The sequence below is a fragment of the Malaclemys terrapin genome, chromosome 1 (assembly GCF_027887155.1).
Source record: "Malaclemys terrapin pileata isolate rMalTer1 chromosome 1, rMalTer1.hap1, whole genome shotgun sequence".
NCBI classification, from domain to species: Eukaryota; Metazoa; Chordata; order Testudines; family Emydidae; genus Malaclemys; species Malaclemys terrapin.
The window spans coordinates 194,066,101-194,086,356 of record NC_071505.1 but is presented as its reverse complement, the minus strand read 5'-3'; the positions used below and the strand labels follow the sequence as shown (position 1 = coordinate 194,086,356).

General features: G+C 43.8%; 1 protein-coding gene across 7 annotated transcripts in view; it reads right to left on the bottom strand.

Annotated features, from left to right (window-relative positions):
* The window catches only part of LOC128848989 (beta-1,3-galactosyltransferase 5-like), a 41,337-nt gene extending 24,426 nt beyond the window's left edge, over positions 1-16,911 (bottom strand). For 4 of the 7 annotated variants that reach the window (XM_054049320.1, XM_054049311.1, XM_054049302.1 and 1 more), the window contains exons 1-3: positions 16,688-16,911; positions 7,081-7,159; positions 1,873-2,034 (exon numbers count right to left, since the gene is read on the bottom strand). The gene's annotated coding sequence lies outside the window, so the exon portion shown is untranslated. Of the gene's footprint in view, positions 1-1,872; positions 2,242-2,531; positions 2,606-7,080; positions 7,160-16,687 lie in introns of those variants that run through there. The other 3 variants (XR_008447147.1, XM_054049327.1, XM_054049337.1) reach the window with 3 other exon arrangements.
* Between the last annotated feature and the right edge of the window lie 3,345 nt (positions 16,912-20,256).

Below are 20,256 nucleotides of genomic sequence, written 5' to 3'. Positions count from 1 at the left end.
TATATTTTTCTGTGTCATGGAATGGTGACAGTATTGCAAAATGGGGACAGCATTTGTGCATTTGTGGGATCTTAACTCTGAATTTCCACACCTATGTAGTTTACTAAAACTTTAGGTCAGATTTATCCTGTGTTAAAGGAGTTATTGCACAGATTAATTTCGCCCACTACCTTTAACTGAAAATTTTCAGGCCCTAATATTACATATTTTTATAATTACTTCACACTTATAAGGTTTTTCTGATATAACTGATCTGTCTTCATAACCTTAAGCTTCTTGCTTGGCAATTATAATAAAATCTTGCGAAGAAATAAAGGTGAGTAGTGCTGGGTGTTAGAAGTAGGGTAGAGCAAAAACAGCAGAAGAACTACCACCTTGTCAAAACCCAGAGCCTTTGTCATTCATACCACCAGCCCTGGAAAACAGTATTCCACTAGGCACTAGTACTGATGACTGTTGATTGGAAAAATCAATTTCTTCGTGGTGGGTTACTGAGAAAATGGATGGGAATAATAAGAAACAGCCATTGACTGTAAACTGTATGGTTTGAAATTACTTAGCAGTGCCCATTGAGCCAGTTAGCCATGATCCTCTGATCTACTCAACTCAAATCTCAATACCGATTTGATCAGCCAGAACACAGGTATTCATAGACTGTAAACTCTTCGGAGCAGGGATCGTGTTTTATATGTGCTTGTACTATGCACAGTCCTGTTTCAATTTTTAGAAATTTCACCAGAATAAATTAGACTGAATTTTATAGCAACATATATTTATGTTGTTAGCAAAACCCTTTTCTGAGATGCAAGAGAGGCCAGTTTGGAAATGGCGCTTGAATAAGGAAATAGGCTTTGATGAGATGTAAGTGACAAACCACTTCTTGAGTCACCTCCGGTGAAACAAACCCTGCCAAATATTACACCTCCCATCTCTACTTTGCATTTTCTTTCTGTGTAGACACATGAAGAACATTTTAAAAGCAACCAGACAGAGTATTTAATTAACCTGCTGCAAATGCAGTGGCAGTGCTTTTACAGAAATTATATAAACAAGTAAAGAAGATCTACAGAAATTCTGGTTTTCTCTGACACAAATTAAAACAGGAAAAATTGCTACATTTATCAAGTTTTCTTAAATGTTGTTACACATGTTAAAATATTTGTCATGGGTAGATCAAATACCTAGAGGCTTTAGTCTTGCTGTGAGACCTGCAAAACTGCAACAAGGGTTGATGTTCTTTCCTTTTGGAAAAAAAATGGTAAACTCCTCCTCTGTGGCTGGAATAGCTCCATTTCCTTTCTTTACGAATTCCAAAATGCCACCATGGAAATGCCAACTTAAATTTCAGTTGCTTATTCTAATTAAGAGGCAGATACAGCAGGTGCGATTGGCAACTCTCGCTTTTGCATCTCAGAAAAGTGTATTCTTAAAAACATAAGTATATATTGCTATAAAATTCAATCTAATTTATTTGGTGACATTTCTAAAATTGTAGACTTACACTGAAGATTTTTTATTAAATTTGTACCTTTGAATGAAGAACTGAGAACCATGAATTAAGAAAATTGGAGTAAGGAACCAACTTTAGACACCTGCTAGAGTTGTGCTAAGACTTAAAGTATTAATAGGCAGAGTACCTGCTGTCCAGCTGTACCTCTCATCATTTTAGCATGTGAAAGGGACATATTTTAAAATCCTAATGCAGTCTCTCATGCAGCATACGGTCCTTTCAACAGAGAAGGGTATTTCTGTGCTGCCATAGGGTATTTTTCTACAAGGCATCATCACTTCCAAACTGTCATCTGCCTAAGCCCTGGTTATTTTTTGCTGTTCTTCCGGAACCCACAAAGTATTTACACCATCATTCATTACCTTATGCTCCATCAAATGCAAATGTAGATTCTCTGTGGTCTCCCTCATTCTCTTCACTCACTTTCTTCCACTGGTGGCCTTCATTTTAAAACCATCAGCTGTAGGGATATGACTTTGGCTCTTATTTCTTGCTCTTCTCTTCCTTCCTTCCTTCGCCTCCGTCTCCATCAAAAGTAATAAGATTAATCTGCACTTCTATCCATCTTAAGATGTATTCCAAAATGAACACACCCTTGTGGGTTGAGCATTGCAAAAGACCTCACAATCTACTTATAGATGGGTTACCCAAGCAAGCAGAGTTCCTGAAACAATAACACAGGCAGGACCTAAGTAACTAACATGCATTTATTATTGGACGAAAGTACAAATGCAGTTCTCCTCCTGCAGCTCATGCTGCTGTCAAAAATGTTCTGCAGGAAATACACAAACACATGAACTTCCTCTCCAAGTGTGGTGATTCAATCGTATATCCTGTGGGGGTTTTTTGTTGATTCGTTGTTTTTTTACCCACTTGTTTGATCTTATGTAGAACTTCTGAAAGTTTCTGAACACTTTTAACAGGATCTTATTCTGCACTAGGAGTCTCACCTAAAGTACTCCCTGCCGGTAGCCCAGAAACCTGTGGGCCCGCATCTCAGAGTTACACTGTTGACTCATATCACCCTTGTGAGTTGAGCATTGCAAAAGACCTCACAATCTACTTATAGATGGGTTACCCAAGCAAGCAGAGTTCCTGGAACGATAACACAGGCAGGACCTAAGTAACTAACATGCATTTATTACACTGGTCTACAGTTTGAGAAGTCGTCTGCTTCAGAGATAAAATGTGCTATTTATTATGTATTTTGATGTGCTGAATTCAAATATGACAATTAAAACAACTGATTGGCTACTATTTCTAGGATATTTAAGTTTTTACATTTTATGTCTATGTATATTGTGTAGATAGTAGAGTTTTAAACATAAATTGTAAACCTAGGTCTTTTCATGTGTTTATGGTTGCTTTACATGTTAATATTTCACCTGTCCTGTTTATGTAACACTTTAAAAATCAGCAAAAGGGTTATATAAATAAAATGTATTATGAAACAAAAGGCAGAAAACTATAAGTTTAGTCCTATTCAGTGTCTACTCGGGGCTTCTTGCCTTGTCTCTTGTATTCATTAAATGGAGCATCTCTTGTCACTGTCCAGCAATAGTCTGCAAGCATTGATGGGCTCCATTTGCCCTGATAGCGTTTCTCCATTGTTGCAATGTCCTGGTGAAATCGCTCACCGTGCTCGTCGCTCACTGCTCCGCAGTTCAGTGGAAAAAAATCTAGATGAGAGTGCAAAAAATGTATCTTTTGTGACATGTTCAACCAAGGCTTTTATATGCCTTGAGGAGGTTTTCCACCAACAACCTGTAGTTGTCTGCCTTGTTGTTTCCAAGAAAATTTATTGCCACTAACTGGAAGGCTTTCCATGCCGTCTTTTCCTTGCCACGCAGTGCATGGTCAAATGCATCATCTCAAAGAAGTTCACGAATCTGAGGACCAACAAAGACACCTTCCTTTATCTTAGCTTCAATTAACCTTGGAAATTTTCCACGGAGGTACTTGAAAGCTGCTTGTGTTTTGTCAATGGCCTTGACAAAGTTCTTCATCAGACCCAGCTTGATGTGTAAGGGTGGTAACAAAATCTTCCTTGATTCAACAAGTGGTGGATGCTGAACACTTTTCCTCCCAGGCTCCAATGACTGTTGGAGTGGCCAGTCTTTCTTGATGTAGTGGGAATCTCTTGCACGACTATCCCATTCGCAGAGAAAACAGCAGTACTTTGTGTATCCAGTCTGCAGACCAAGCAAGAGAGCAACAACCTTCAAATCGCCACAAAGCTGCCGCTGATGTTGGTCATAGTTTATGCACCTCAAAAGTTGTTTCATGTTGTCATAGGTTTCCTTCATATGGACTGCATGACCAACTGGAATTGATGGCAAAACATTGCCATTATGCAGTAAAACAGCTTTAAGACTCATCTTCGATGAATCAATGAACAGTCTCCACTCATCTGGATCGTGAACGATGTTGAGGGCTGCCATCACACCATCGATGTTGTTGCAGGCTACAAGATCACCTTCCAAGAAGAAGAATGGGACAAGATCCTTTTGACGGTCACGGAACATGGAAACCCTAACATCACCTGCCAGGAGATTCCACTGCTGTAGTCTGGAGCCCAACAGCTCTGCCTTACTCTTGGGTAGTTCCAAATCCCTGACAAGGTCATTCAGTTCACCTTGTGTTATGAGGTGTGGTTCAGAGGAGGAGGATGGGAGAAAATGTGGGTCCTGTGACATTGATGGCTCAGGACCAGAAGTCTCATCCTCTTCCTCGTCTGACTCAAGTGAGAATGATTCTGGTGCATCAGGAACCGGCAGTCCTTCTCCGCGGTGTACTGGGCGTATAGCTGATGGAATGTTTGGATAATGCAGAGTCCACTTTTTCTTCTTTGACACACCTTTCCCAACTGGAGGCACCATGCAGAAGTAACAATTGCTGGTATGATGTGTTGGCTCTCTCCAAACCATTGGCACTGCAAAAGGCATAGATTACCTTTTCCTGTTCAATCACTGGCGAAGATTTGTTGCACAAGTGTTGCAGCATATGTATGGGGCCCACCTCTTGTCCTGATCTCCAATTTTGCAGCCAAAATAAAGGTGGTAGGCTTTCTTAACCATAGTGGTTATACTGCGCTTTTGTGATGCAAAAGTCACTTCACCACAAACATAGCAGAAGTTATCTGTCCTCTTCACACAAGTACGAGGCATCTCTGCTCACTTTGGCTAAACAGAAATGTGTCCCTTTGCAAAATCAAACACTGACAAATAAGAGAGCACGACACTGTATGATTTCTAGAGCTGATATAGGGCAATTTGTTCAGCAGAGTAATGTAAGCTTCGTTATGATTGCATCATCCATGACTTCTAGGAATAACATGATGCAATTCATATCATGTATGACGCAATACCAGCTTCAGATTGCATCATTCATTATTTTGCCTAAAAAGCAAGTACTGTCCAAACCCAGTCATAGATTTATTCATAGATCCAGTCAAAGATGTATTTTTGTCATTTCTGGTTTAAATTGAGATCCCTTCCCTTTATAACTCACTTATCCTCCGCCATTCCCAAGTCAAGGGTCGTATATACTGACCCAATAGCATATCTTGAAAACTAGAGCCAATCAACAATTTTAAGCATCATTTTCGTTCTCAGTGACCCAGAATTAGTAAAGTTTGACATCATTTATTTCAGAAGCATTTTGGCTGTAGAGCAGTATTATTGGACAAAAGTACAAATGCAGTTCTCCTCCTGCAGCTCTTGCTGCTGACAAAAAGGTTCTGCTTTTTCTTCATGCAGGAAGTACACACACACCTATGAACTTCTTCTCCAAGTGTGGCAGTTCAATCGTATATTCTGTGTGGGGGTTTTGTTGGGTCGTCGTTGTTGTTTTTTTAACCAATTGCTTGATCTTATGTAGAACCTCTGAAAGTTTCTGAATACTTTAAACAGGATCTTATTCTGCAATAGGAGTCTCACCTAAAGCACTTCTCCCACATTCTAAATGTAAAAGGGAATTTTTAGTGTTTCTCACTGGCTCAGTCTAAAGGACCTTCACAGCCTGAACCACAAAACTCAACTACCTCCTTACATGGCTGAAATACTAAGGGCTGGTCTACACTTACATCGATCTAATTATGTCAGTGTCTACACTACAGCCTTCCTCCCACCGATGTAAGTGCCGTACTACACCAACATCATACCTCCACCTCACAAGAGATGTAAAGCTTATGTCAGTGTAGTTACGGTAACGCAGTGTCTGTGTAGACACTGGGTTACTTACATCAGCTGTTGGCTATCTTGTCAATTTCATGGCAGGAGCCATAAAATTGATAAGAAAGCCAGGCAGCTGGACCCTGCTCCCCACTGGGAGCCAAAGCAAGAAGCCCAGGTGCCCCCCCCCCCCACAGGCCACTCCCTGCCGGTAGCCCAGAAACCTGTGGGGCAACTGGGCTCCCAGGATGGAGCTGCAAGCGGAGCTGAGAGACCAGAGATATGCTGGCCGCCACTTCCTGCTGCCCCCATTGGCCTGGAGCGGCAAACCACGGCCAGTGGGAGCCGCGATCAGCCAAACCTGCAGATGCGGCAGGTAAACTGTCCCAGCCCACCAGGGTGCTTACGCTGGCGGGCCACATGCCAAAAGTTGCCAATCCCTGTCATAGAGGGTGACGTGGTGAAATGACACCATAGTGTCTTGTGTGAGAGACAGGACATAGAGATGATAAGGGAATAAATGTGCATGAAAGGTGTCTATGTCCCCAAGAAGTTGCCAAACAAAGTGAGTGTGAGCATGTAAATGTGGTACTGTGGGAACAACCCATGTGCTCCTTATCATCTCTCCACCGACATACACCCCACTACGGAAAGCTCGGAGGGCAGAGGGACTTGACAGGGCCATTCTCTTTCTCCTTGATTCAGGGTTTCCTATTTCCCCTGGAGTGGAGGGAGAGTTTGAAGTAGCAAGGTCTGCCTCTTTCCCTCTCAGTCCCCTAGGGAGAACCAGCAGGGACAATATCATCCTGTAGAAAATAATCCAGTAGAGGTAGCTAGGAGATTCCCAGTTTGGACAATTCTTCTTCGCCCCTCAGCTATTAGTGCTGCTTCACCTGCTGGTGGAAAGGCCTAGAGCCTCATAAATCCCTTAGACAGATACAGCTCCCCTTGTTGCTCCCAACTGAAATTCTGCTGCCTGATGTGTCATTTCCCCCAGACAGTGCAGAGGCAGGAGGAGGGGGAACTCTATGAGGAGCTGAATTCCCTCAACCTCTGGAGAGGGCATGGAGGGGGAACATTCTGCTTTCTGAGGAACTAATGCCTTCCCTCTGCCACGAGCTTCCTTGCATCTGCTTCCCTGACTCCTCTACACCTTCTCCATCTTCCCTCCTCCCCACTGTATCCCTTTCTAACACCTTCATACTGTGGTCCAGCCAAATTCATGATGCATTTTCAGGCTTGAAATGTAAAGCAATCCCTTCTAAGAAGATTTAATAAATTCATTCACTATTTGAAACATACATTTGATGCTGCCTGTAATAGATATTTACAGTGCTTTGAAATTAGTTTATAAATGGTGTCCATTATGAGTCATTTCATGAATTAAAAGTGTCCTACCTGTTAGTGAGGCAAATAGGATAAAAGTGACTGGGATAAATTTCTGGAAGTTATCCATTGGAGCATTTTCTCCTGAAACCTAGGACAAAAAGGCATGCAATTATTATTGGATAGTTATAAGGAAGCTACACAACATAGAATTGTTGAGGAAATCAGTAATGTATTGCTGCTGGTTTTTATAACGCTCTAGCATTTAAACATTTGTCCCTGTTGAGAAGATTAAAGGTGTCAGGGAGACCCTTTAATATAATGAAAATGGATCATGGGCAGCTGGGAGAAATAATTCTGAGTTGTCTGCAATCAAATGTGTACTCAGAGTACATCGTCCTTGCTGCTACTAGTGTTCTGGCAGACTAAAGAACTCTATGGTCACTCATGTAACTGTCCTCTCTAAAGTAATTGGATGGGGTTTGATTCATGCCTGAGGCTACCCATGGGATGTGTTTAATCAGTACAGCTCCAGGCTCCCTCAGTACATTTCCGCTCTGGCCAGCACCACACACTTTTAAAGCTATTCTGGCTGGCTCTGGGACCCCCAGCATAGTGGGTTTTGTGGGAATAGTGCTCCTCTGAAACCCCTTCTGTGTGGGCTTTGTGCCATTGCGTGTCCTCTGCTAGAATCCACACTGGTTTCAAGACCATTTTATTTCCTCACAACAAGGCTTGGCAGAATTTGAGTTTTGGGTTTGGTTTTGTAATTTTCATGGCTAATATCAATGTTTATTTTTAAGCATTTTTATTTGTATCAATTTAAATTTTCACAGTTGCACAAATTTAAATGTAAATTTTCAGAGTTCTGGGAAATTATGGGGGGAGTAACAACAGGAAGGGGCAGACAATAACTATTTAATGACAGTAGACATTGAGATTCAAAAAGTTAAAGCTTTATAACCGTTACTACACAGATTTACACCTTGGGAGGCAGGCCAGTCCTCACTCACAGACAACCTGCCAACCTTAAGCATATTCTCACCAGCAACCACGCACCGCACCATAACAACTCTAACTCAGGAACCAACCCATGCAACAAACCTCGATGCCAACTCTGCCCACATATCTACACCAGCAACACCATCACTGGACCTAACCAGATCAGCTACAACATCACCGGCTCATTCACCTGCACGTCCACCAATGTTATATATGCCATCATATGCCAGCAATGCCCCTCTGCTATGTACATTGGCCAAACTGGACAGTCACTATGCAAGAGGATAAATGGACACAAGTCAGATATCAGGAATGGCAATATACAAAAACCTGTAGGAGAACACTTCAACCTCCCTGGCCACACAATAGCAGATGTAAAGGTTGCCATCTTACAGCAAAAAAACTTCAGGACCAGACTCCAAAGAGAAACTGCTGAGCTCCAGTTCATTTGCAAATTTGACACCATCAGATCAGGATTAAACAAAGACTGTGAATGGCTATCCAACTACAGAAGCAGTTTCTCCTCCCTTGGTGTTCACACCTCAACTGCTAGCAGAGCACCTCACCCTCCCTGATTGAACTAACCTCGTTATCTCCACACTGATATATACCTGCCTCAGGAGATTTCCATTACTTGCATCTGAAGAAGTGAGGTTCTTACCCACGAAAGCTTATGCTCCCAGTACTTCTGTTAGTCTCAAAGGTGCCACAGGACCCTCTGTTGCTTACTACACAGATTGTCAGTATCGGCTGTCAAAATATACAAAGTAAAGATCCTGAAACCAAACTCTAATAAGTTCTCAAGCAGCATTTTTCTTACTTGCCTATTGGTAAATTTTGCTTATTACCAATGGAAATATTATTTTTCTTTGGTTTGTGTGTAATCAACATTTATTGACATTTACCAAATAAAAATCTGCGGCTTCCTAACCTATGCATATTGGTTCTGTTTCCAGAGAATTACTGACCATGCAAAATACAATGAATATTGGTTAAAACATGATTTTCGAAAGCACTGATATTAGTCTTATTACTGCCCAATACAGCTGCACACAAATCCCATTCACCTGTCAGTTATATATTAATAGTTTTATTTCCCTGCAGTTACAATATCATCTACATTTCTTATATTCCCAGCTGTGACAGGGCTACAATATAGCTGATATTTGCATCTGTGCAGATAAGGTGACACTTGGCACACAAGGCAGCTACACAACCCTATCTCTATCCCTGCAGAGAACCAAGAGGAACTGGGAATACATCACGGTACTTTACTTCCCCCTACAAAAAATTGCTATTTTCTCTGTGCGCAATACAGCTCCTACTCAGAATCTTTATTCACACAGTTCAACAAGACTCTCAGTACGCTCTGTGTGGTACCATTGATCCTGAGACTACTAGCTGCTGACTGACAGAGACAACAGGACACATTGAGCTGCGTTTCCTGGTTTCCATTTGTGCAGTCACAATAAAAGAGGCTATCCGTACATTAGGGTATGTCCTAATTTAATTTTTCTGCACTTTACTCTGGTCAGAAAAGACAAATAGCCCCACTCCCAAAAGCAAACTTCTGCTGGCATCCCAAAGAGGGCAGAGTTAAGGTTGTATGGATTGTCCTGTGTGAGAGTACAACCTTAGCACTGCATTTCCCGGGTCACATCTCCATGTGAGTCTGTGAGGCTCAACTCACAGAGACATACTTATGCTAGCTCTCATCAAGCTAACCTACTAAAATAGTAGCGTAGGTGCAGTGGCACAGGCTATCCACCTGAGCATAAACCTGTCCAGACCCCGTGAGTATGTACGCAGGGCAGCTAGCCCATGCCACTACTTGCTGTTGCCCACGTTACCACGGCTACACTACTATTTTTAGTGCACTAGTTCAATGAGAGCTAGTGCAAGTATATCTACTTAAGCTGGGAATCACACCCCAGCTCCAAGTAGAGATGCTGCTCAATCCTAGTTTCCTAATAGTTGTAGTTTGTTTTATTGTAACCCTAACATTTATAAGGTGTACAGTAACTCCTCACTTTAAGTCGTCCTGGTTAACGTTATTTCGTTGTTACGTTGCTGATCAATTAGGGAATGTGCTCATTTAAAGTTGTGCAATGCTCCACTCTTTTGTTGTTTGGCTGCCAGCTTTCTCCACAGCTGGCAGCCTCCCTACGCCCTGCCCGCCCCCCACCCCCACCCCACAGCGCCTCCCGCCCACCAGCAGACCCCAGGGATCAGCGCCTTCCCTCACCTCCCCCACCTCCTGCCCGTGGCAATCATCAGGCTTGCGGCATTTTGGAGGCAGGAGGGAGGGGAGAGGAGCAAGGACTCGGCACGCAGGCTCCCCCTTCCTCCCCTGTCTCCCAAATGCCACAAGCCAGATGATTGCCCCAGGCAGGAGGCAGGGGGGAGGAGCGAGGACTTGGCGTGCAGGTTTCCCCCTCCCTCCCCTGTCTCCTGCCCAGGGCCGGCCCCAGGCACCAGCAAACCAAGCACCTGCTTGGGGTGGTACATTTTCAGGGGCGGCATTCCAGACAGCCTTTTTTTTTTTTCCTCTCCTTTCTTTCTTTTTGCACTTGGGGCCGCAAAAGCCTAGAGCCGGCCCTGGCAGCAGCAGCGCATCCTGCATGGGGGGCGCCGTGGTTCACGTTGGGAAGCAGCGCCCGCACCTTATGGCCGGGCAGGCTCCGAGCGCGGGACACTCAGGCGCACGGAGCCGCCTGCGGGTGCCACAGGGCGGCCGCCCCCCAGCACCGCAACTGGGGCTGGGTGAAGTGGGCTGAGCCACCCAGGGACTGCGGCAGGGCAGCCAGCAGCAGCAGGGCCATAGTGGGGACCGGTGCCCGGGGCGCTGCCGTGCAGGACCCGCGTCCGGCTCTCCGGGGCTCCGCTCCCTCTGGGGCTGCCCTGCCCCGGCTCCTCAGCCCCCTGCTGGGTAGTCCCCCGGCTCTGCCGTTCCGGGTCCCGGCCAGTCCTGGAGGTGGGAGCCCTGGCTGGAGGGACCCTGAGCTGAGGCGCGGCCCGGGAGCCCCGCTGCTTACTCTGACCCTGCCAGCGTCGAACCGGCTGGAGGCGAGGGGGGAGCAGGCGGAGTCAGCACTGGTGGGGGGAGCCCAGGGCTGGGGCAGCAGGGGGTGCAGGTGGGGTGGAGAGCCCAGCGCTGGGGCGGCAGGGGGTGCGGGTGGAGGGGAGAGCCCAGCTCTGGGGGGACGGGGGTGTGGGTGGAGGGGAGAGCCCAGGGCTGGGGCAGCAGGGGGGGTGCGGGGGGAGCCCAGGGCTGGGGTGGGAGGGCAGCCAAAAAATTTTTTGCTTGGGGCAGCAAAAATCCTAGAGCCGGCCCTGTCCTGCCCCAGGCAATCAGCTGGCTTGCAGCATTTAGAAGGGAGGGAGCGGGGAGGAGGGAGGATGCAGTGTGAGAAGTAAAGGGGGAGGAGGTGGGGGGAAAGAAGAGGCAGGTTAAGGATGGGGGCTTGGGGGAAGAGGGGGAGTGGGTGGGCTGAGGGTTGAGCCCCCGCCCCTGGTGCTTGCAGAGTAGGGGAAGCTGCAGCTGCGCAACGTGCTTCTCCTAGCCTACAGCACCTTCAGCCTCCTTGCCTGCCTCATTGTCTCCAGTGCCAGTGGGCTGTGCCTGTGTGGGGTAAGGCAGGGGCACCTCCTAACTATAGTACAGTACCTGTATTAAATTACTTGTTTAAAATGTATATAATGCTTTTTGTCTGGCAAAAAAATTTTTCCCTGGAACCTAATCCCCCCTATTTACATTAATTCTTATGGGGAAATTGGATTCGGTTAACATCATTTCACTTAAAGTCGCATTTTTCAGGAACATAACTACAACGTTAAGCGAGGAGTTACTGTATGTCGTGGCTTGCACACTTTTCACTTTAGGGAATTAAACTCATGCATTCAGGAAGAGGATGAGAATGAAAGGACACTATTTTGTGGCCACAACCTTTACTCCCTGGAACAAACTTCTGTTGCCTTTAAATAGACCTTGCTTTGTGACACCCAGATCCTTACTCTGGAACCTGTACAAATTAATAGCACAGCAGTGACATTGTGGGTTCCCTATAAAAATGGTTTATTTCTCCTTGCTTTTAAAAGCAATACTACATGGGGAAAAAAGCTGGCATGACCATTTTATTTCTCTTGAACAAATCCAGTACCTTGCTATGTTACAGTAAGAGCCTGTATTTAAGGGACTGTATTAATAACAAATAGGGATTTAGTGATTATAGCTGTGTGGAAAAGGCAAATTTCTGCCTCAGTTGAATTTGTAGCACTTCCTAGGATCAAGACCCTTAAAGGAATCTGCAGGATGTATGTGGCTCCCTCCCCCACTGGAACTATTTGTGCTGTGGTTACCTCTTGCAAAATAGCTAGAACCCTGAAATCGGGTCCTGGCAGGTGAAATAAATAAACAAACAAACAACAGAAACACCTTTTCAGTTCGTTTAATTGTAATTTAAAGGCTAGCTCGTTCTCACATTTTGTGTGGTGAAAAGTCCGTTATTAAGCAGCTGAAAAAGACAGGATCCAATTCCTAATAAAATGGAACTTTTCTCTTTCTTTTGCAGCATTTATTCTCACCACACAAAATCTGGCAATATTTGCATGTAATTAGCTCCAGTATTAATAGAAATAATAGAGGTAACTCTCCAGGCCAGGAAGTAAATCAAAGTTATTAACTTGCACTTTCTGTTGTACCCTTGCAACTAGAGAAAATTCCATGATTTCAGATTTTGTTTTCCTTCTGAATTGGAATAGAAACAAAATTATAATTTCCTGATTAATTAAATTTTCAAAAATGAAAATTCATTTCTGGTCAATCAAACTATTTTGTTTCAATAAAATCAAAGTGTTTCATTACAGTTTTGACTTTTTAAAAATTTTCTATTCTATTGCCATTTATAATAGAATATAAAATATAAAATATTGAAATGAAAAATCATTTTGAAATTAAAAATCAAGATGTTCTGTTCTGATAAGGGTGAACAAAATGTTTTGCCATTATTCAAATGCTTCATTTCATTTTTTTTCTATATGAAATGTCGATGAAATTAATACATTCCCACAGAAAGTCTCAATTTTGATAGGTTTCAGGGTAGCAGCCGTGTTAGTCTGTATCCTCAAAAAGAACAGGAGTACTTGTGGCACCTTAGAGACTAACAAATTTATTAGAGCATAAGCTTTCGTGGACTACAACCCACTTCTTCGGATGCATATAGAGTGAAGTGGGTTTTAGCCCACGAAAGCTTATGCTCTAATAAACTTGTTAGTCTCTAAGGTGCCACAAGTACTCCTGTTCAATTTTGATAAAACAGCATTTTCAGCCAGCATACCAAATAGCTGGAAAACTATCAACCAGCTACTTGTATAACCTTAATATTGCATAGTCGTTAAGGCTAAATTTTGCTTTAAATCTCTTGTACTGGCAGATCCTGTGCCTGCTCCTGCACCTATTAAACTCAATGTCAAAGATGAACACTTTTAAATAAATAGGAGCAGGATCTGGCCCCCTACATTCATGTGGGGCCTGAGTCTCCAATGCTGTGAAATTTGTGTAGTTGTTTACACCAGTGCTGACTGGGTGTAAAATGTGCTTATTCCATTCTGGCAGCATTTTACACCCACTTTGCACCCACCATGTACTGAGGTAAATGACCCCATGTGGTGCAGAACAATGGAGAATCAAGGCTGACACACACAAATGAGTATGAATTGAAAATAAACATGGAGTTTAAAGCTTAGCTCAAGCTCCATACTAGCAACTGAGTGTAACATAAGGTTAGCTTTTGGTATTCTAGGAGCTTCTTAGTTGCTCCATGAATAAAGACTGAACACATGTAAAGAGAGGTTACACAATGAACACTGACCCACAGGAACCTTCCTACCAACACTACAAGAAGAGGAACTCTGCGTGGACTCCTCCTGATGGTCGAAATGACAGACTGGACCTCTACATAGAGTGTTTCCGCAGACGTGCACAGGCTGAAATTGTGGACAAACAACATCACTTGTCCCATAACCTCAGCCGTACAGAACGCAATGCCATCCACAGCCTCAGAAACAACTCTGACATTATCATCGAAGGGGCTGACAAAGGAGGTGCTGTAGTCATAATGAACAGGTCAGATTATGAACAGGAGGCTGCCAGGCAACTCTCCAAGACCACATTCTACAGGCCACTATCCTCTGATCCTACTGAGGAATACCAAAAGAAACTACACCATCTGCTCAAGAAACTCCCAGCTACAGTACAGGAACAAATCTACATGGACACACCCCCAGAACCCCGACCAGGGGTATTCTATCTGCTACCCAAGATCCATAAACCCGGAAACCCTGGACGCCCCATCATCTCAGGCATTGGTACTCTGACAGCAGGATTATCTGGCTATTTGGACACTCTCCTCAGACCCTATGCTACCAGCACTCCCAGCTATCTTCGAGACACCACCGACTTCCTGAGGAAACTACAGTGCATTGACGTTCTTCCTGAAAACACCATCCTGGCCACCATGGATGTAGAAGCACTGTATACCAATATTCCACATGAGGATGGACTACAAGCTGTCAGGAACAGTATCCCTGATGAGGCCACAGCAAGCCTGGTGGCTGAGCTTTGTGACTTTGTCCTCACCCACAACCACTTCAGATTTGGGGACAACTTATACCTTCAAGTCAGTGGCACTGCTATGGGTACCCGCATGGCCCCACAGTATGCCAACATTTTTATGGCTGACTTAGAACAACGCTTCCTCAGCTCTCGTCCCCTAGTGCCCCTCCTCTACTTGCGCTACATTGATGACATCTTCATCATATGGACCCACGGAAAGGAGGCCCTTGAAGAATTCCACCTGGACTTCAACAATTTCCACCCCACCATCAACCTCAGCCTGGACCAGTCCACACAAGAGATCCACTTCCTGGACACTACAGTACAAATAAGTGATGGTCACATAAACACCACCCTATACCGGAAACCTACTGACCGCTATACGTACCTACATGCCTCCAGCTTCCATCCAAGACACATCATACGATCCATTGTCTACAGCCAAGCCCTAAGATACAACCGAATTTGCTCCAACCCCTCAGACAGAGACAAACACCTACAAGATCTTTATCAAGCATTCGTAAAACTACAATACCCACCTGGGGAAGTGAGGAAACAGATTGACAGAGCAAGACGGGTACCCAGAAATCACCTACTACAGGACAGGCCCAACAACGACAATAACAGAACACCACTGGCCATCACATACAGCCCCCAGCTAAAACCTCTCCAGCGCATTATCCACGACCTACAACCTATCCTGGAAAATGATCCCTCACTCTCACAGACCTTGGGAGGCAGGCCAGTCCTTGCTTACAGACAACCCCCCAACCTGAAGCAAATACTCACCAGCAACTACACACCACACCACAGAAACACCAACCCAGGAACCTATCCCTGTAGCAAACCTCGTTGCCTACTCTGTCCCCATATCTACTCTGGCAACAGCATCAGAGGACCCAACCACATCAGCCACACCATCAGGGGCTCATTCACCTGCACATCCACTAATGTCATATATGCCATCATGTGCCAGCAATGCCCCTCTGCCATGTACATTGGCCAAACCGGACAGTCCCTCCGCAAAAGAATAAATGGACACAAATCGGACATCAGGAATGGTAACATACACAAGCCAGTAAGTGAACACTTCAATCTTCCTGGTCATTCTATCACAGATTTAAAAGTCACTGTCATTGAACAAAAAAACTTCAGAAACAGACTTCAAAGAGAAACAGCAGAACTAAAATTCATTTGCAAATTCAACACCATTAATCTGGGCTTGAATAGGGATTGGGAGTGGCTGGCTCACTACAGAAGCAGCTTTTCCTCTCCTGGAATTGACACCTCCTCATCTATTATTGGGAGTGGACTACATCCACCCTGATTGAATTGGCCTTGTCAACACTGGTTCGCCACTTGTGAAGTAACTCCCTGCTCTCCATGTGTCTGTATATAATGCCTGCATCTGTAGCTTTCACTCTATGCATCCGAAGAAGTGAGGTTTTTACTCACGAAAGCTTATGCCCAAATAAATCTGTTAGTCTTTAAGGTGCCACCAGACTCTTTGTTGTTACAATGAACACTAAGGCTCTGATCCTGCACTGAGCCCTATATGGGAGGACCCATGTGCTCACAAGAGCCTTACTGAAGTCAGTGGGGCTCTGCGTGTTCTGTTCTGTTTTATTCTATAAAGGTTGTTGTGCCACACTCATCACCATAGTATTTGAGTGCCTTCCGGTAGTGCATTAAGTGGCATTACTAACTTCTGTGGACATGATGACACACCCAAGCAGCACTCATTGCAGGCTCAGGACCTAAGTTACAGCTGAAAAGTGAATACAAGAGCAACATGTTACCACACTCACTGTTCCCAGTGTTAGTGTTTTTTTAAAGCTGTATTTCAGACCCAATTCCTTATGCCAGAATACTTAGCAGTTAATTGGTAACACAGTTGGAAAATCGAAAGCCTTTTTCAAATGCCATTTCTAACCCCAGGAAATATTTTTAAAACTAACTCCAATTTAGATTGATTCTGATTAAATTATTTGATTTATTTATAAAAATAAATTATAAAATCATTAATCCATTTTAAACTAATAAATACAGATGATGTTTTCTTACCTTCGCTGTGAAGATTGTCTTTTAAAAGTCTTGGATAAATTCTCAGATATTCTCACATGAACAAAAATCTACTATCAGTGGCACCTGGATGCACATAACACCTCATACACACATACACACTGAATGACTCTCAAAAGTGTTGATTTCTCTTTGCCAGTCTGCTGGACGATCTTAAAGAAACTGTTTCAGTGTAGTTTCTGTTCCCTGCTTTTCATGGCTGTGCTTTGCAGTGACAATGTAGTTGTGATAAGATAAGGTTAGATTCCAAAATCAATGTGCATATTCCTTTATTAATCATTAACAAGCACTGCGAAGAGAATTAAGTAAATGCCTATGATGTGGATCCAGGAACAAACTGCACATAAATCTGACCTGAGGGTGATGATACTGACTGCCATTACTAAGGCCTGCTCAGTGACATTGCCTAGGATGAACTATCAGATCATTCCAGTGTGAGCACTAGCACTTATTGTGATTATTAGTAACTCCAGAGTTACCCCCAGGGATTTGTTGAGGTTTATTGCATTTACATCAGAGTAAAGTAGAACAGAAATTAGCCTTTACTTTGAAGTATATTTTTCAAAAAAGATAGTCAGAAAATTTCCCCTTTAAAATGTTTCTGATAGAAAATACAGTTTCTGCAAAATCAAAATTTTCCCTGGGAAAAATTTCAATTTTCCTGATTTTACATTGGGAAAACCTAAACAAAATCTAAATAGTAGGTCAGGGTGACCTATATCAAAATATTTCTCACAAACTTTACGGCCAGAAGGGACCATCATGATCATCTAGTCTGACCTCCTGCACATTGCAGGACACAGAACCTCACCCACCCACTCCTGTAATAGACCCCTAGCCTCTGGCTGAGTTACTGAAGTCCTCAAATCATGGTTTAAAGACTTCCAGTTACAGAAAATCCATCATCTACACTAGTTTAAACCAGCAAGTGACTCGTGCCCCATGCTGCAGAGGAAGGTGAAAAACCCTAGAGTCTCTGCCAATCTGACCTGAGGGAAAATTCCTTCCTGACCACTAATATGAGGATCAGTTGGACCCTGAGCATGTGGGCAAGACCCACTTGCCAGACACCTGGGAAAGAATTCTCTGTAGTAACTCAGAGCCCTCCCCATCTAGTGTCCCATCACCTGCCATTGGAGATATTGGCTGCTCGTAGTTGCAGATCAGCTACATGCCATTGGAGGCAGTCTTGTCATACCATCCCCTCCATAAACTTATCGAGCTCAGTCTTGAAGCCAGTTAGGTTTTTTACCCCCACTGCTCCCCTTTCAGTTTGTTAAATCAAAACCTTTCTGGTCAGTTTGACATTAATCTGTTTTCTGAGCTATCATGGTGCCTCATGGGAGTTGTAGTTTGGGTGCATCATGCTCCCATTCTCTGCTATGGGCTGGGCTCCCTGGCTTTTCCTACATTTCCTATGCTCACCATGATCTCCTATCTGGTTGAATCAATGCAATGCATCACGGGAGTCACGTGATCACAGGAGATATAATCCAGGAGGAGACGCTGTCCATAAGAAAGAATGGATGTTTGAGGCACCTGAACTACAATTCCCATAAGGCACGGCAGTAGCTCAGATAAACACAGATTAATGTCAAATTTACCTGAAATGAACTGAAACATTTTGATTCAGGAATGTTAAAACATTGCATTTCAATATATCCACAAAGTTTTTTGGAACTTCCATGGAAAAAAAATCAATATTTCAATATTTAATGAAATATTTGTTTGAAATATCATAATTTCACATGGTACACAAATTCAGATTTTTTACTAGCTCTCATTTTTTACTTTTCTTCACTTTTCCAAACACCTCTGTTGCTCTGCCTCTGATATCATAGTAGAAAAGTTGAGGTTTAAAAAAAAAAAAAGTCTTATCCTCTCAGCCAATAAGCCTAATTAACTGCATAAAAGTATCAAACGTGTACGTTTATGAACAAGTATGTTTCTAACTGTCTGAAGCCAGAGGAGGAGTGCAGAAGTCACAGAGACCAGCTACCATCCTGGATTGCCTCAGTAGAAAAGGACACCTGGACAACTTAATTGATTTATTTAGCTGTTGGTTGGAAGGAAATTCCATTCCAAAGGGAGTCTGTCCAAAGCTCTCAGAGCCCTTGACAAACACTTAAAAACACAATGTAGCAGCTGCAAAGCATAAATTAGCCCCAACGGCAGCGCTGCTTCTTTCCACTCTACCATACCTCGAGAAATCACCACTGGTGTGATTAGTGCAGCTTCACACCTCCACCATACTGTCCCATGAGACAAATACCCCACCTCAGCCAATGCCTTAGAGGTGGAAACTAGCTATATTTGCACCCGAGGCAAAAATTGCGCGGTCCCGTCCCCCCCCCGTGCTGCCCAGCCTCCCCCCCCGAAACACACACCCACACCCAGCGCCACCCGGCCCCGCGGAAACAATCCCCCCCAGAGCCGCCCGCCCCGCAGAAACAAACCCATCTTCCACTCTCCTGGCCTTCCCAAACTGCTGACTAGATAAAGCCATCAGCTCACAAGGCTGCCTAGGCTCATCCAGACTTTCCTTACCAGGCACATTGCCACTCCCAACAGATAAACGGCTGCTCTTCTCACTGCCCTGAGCTACTTCCAGCAAATCAGTTACCCTTTTCAGGTTCACTTTTACAAGCTGCACTAGCCAACAATCCATCACCCATCCAAAATCTACCCTTTCCTTCCTCAGTTAGGGCTTTCACCTGACCATCCACTTTAATCTGCTCCCGAGAAACATTTTCCTGACCAATGAGATCTTTCTGCTCTTGATCTAACTCCAGATTTACTTCTGAGACATTAGACAGACATTCAGAAACTTCATTTACAGACAAACAGCTCTTCTCCTCAGACAAACCTTTGGAGAAACCCTCCCCAGCCAAATCATTGCCCACAATAGACACAGGTTTAAGATCATTCTTGTCCTGTGACTGGCTACCTGGACTGAACAAAGCTTTAACATTTTCCCCAATCAAAAGATCCTTAGGCAATAACTTCCTTACACCAGCTATAACTTCATGCTTAGCACCATTCCATTCAGGGTGGATTCTGGCTAAAGGCACACTTACAGTAAACTCATAGAGGATTACAACATTCACACTCTGATTTGGTAAGTAATCTTCCTCTTTGACAAGATCTGCTTTAACAAGAGTGATGTTAGAAGCCATAATTTGCCCTAAACAGCTTTTACCATTGACTTTTACACACTCTAGGAATTTTTCATTACCACTCCCATACATAGCATTGGCACCCTCTACTGAACACACAGTAACAGCATTTACATAAAAGCTGGCAGTGTTGGGGTACATTTGGTTACACCCAGACAACAACATACTAACATTGTTAGAACCTGGACTTTTAAGAGGATACAGTTTCTGCTGTTCTTCCCTTGTGTTTTTGACTTGGAGCTGAAGTCTTTCCACTTTTGCCTTAGCTTCTAGTTCCTGCAATCAAATTTCTGCCAGTTTTTGTTCATGCTCAAGTTGCAGTTTACTTGCTGCCTTTTGCATTCCAATTGCTTCTGCAGCTTCTATAGCATCAGG